Genomic DNA, 1,129 nt, shown 5'->3' on the forward strand with positions numbered 1-1,129 from the left:
ACAACCTAATAGGAAGCCGGCTTTCTTCTGATTTGTCTTCAGTCATTAAATACCAACAGACGTAACAAGCGCCCACTCATTCTACCTGTTACTCTGTCACTTCAGGCACCTGATGTCCCCCATGGCTCTGTGGGCATGAGGTGGGGCTCAGCATCCGTTTTGCTGGCACAGATGGTGGCAGAGGCCGTGGGATCCAGCCCCGCTGGGAGCAGAAGCACCAGCTCCCCACCAACCTGTCGGAGGCGTCCGGTGGTTCCTGGGAGTTCAAGCTGGAGTGTGTTCCCCTTACATGTCAGTGATCCTGGAAGCACCCGTCCCCTGGGTTAAACCCTTTTCAGCTTAAACTGGCTCAAACAGGTGTGGATGTCCCCAACTGAACGCACACCCCCCAAACGTCCTGTACTTCGCCCCCAGTCGGGCCTATCGTGTGCGCTGGAGGTGACAGGCCACAGGGGTTAAGGCTGCCACCAGTTAGCAAGTCAACCTGTTGACCTCATTTTTTCGTTAGCTGTGAAATGCGATGTTAGACTGAACGACTGAATATGAACTCAGCTCAGTGGGTGTTCACTCCCTCACCGTCCCTTCCTGGGGACAAGGGAGGGGGCGATGGGGTGGGGGTGGCACACGGCACGCCCAGGCACGCCCACGGGGCTTGAACCACTGAGGGCCTGCCATTTGAGCCAGGCCAGACCTGGCCTGGTCCCCAGATGAGACCTGGAGTTTGCCTCCCCGCCTCCCCTGCCTGAAGCAGAGCTGACCCCAGCACCCCACATACTGAGTGAGAAATGACGCTTACTGTCGTGTCCCCAAGCACTGGGCAGGTTTGCTACACAGTGATCAGAGTGACAGCTGGCTAATACGTCCAAGGACTGTTTTCAGAATAAAACAAGGAAATTAACACCGTGTTTCGGTCATCCCATAGTAAGCACTCAACTACTGTCCAAAGCAACGTCACGGTGAAGTGTCCAGGGTTTTTGCTTGTAACTCCGTCTCCCAGGTTCTTTCTTCCTGCTCTACAAGCTCAGGACTGCCCGCATGGTCTGGTGACAGAAGCCACGCTCTGGACAGCACCTCCCTCCGTGTCCCTCCCTGGCCCCCTCCTAAAATGCACGCTAATGATCAGGCTGAC

The sequence above is a fragment of the Hipposideros armiger genome, unplaced genomic scaffold (genome assembly GCF_001890085.2).
Source record: "Hipposideros armiger isolate ML-2016 unplaced genomic scaffold, ASM189008v1 scaffold_299, whole genome shotgun sequence".
NCBI classification, from domain to species: Eukaryota; Metazoa; Chordata; class Mammalia; order Chiroptera; family Hipposideridae; genus Hipposideros; species Hipposideros armiger.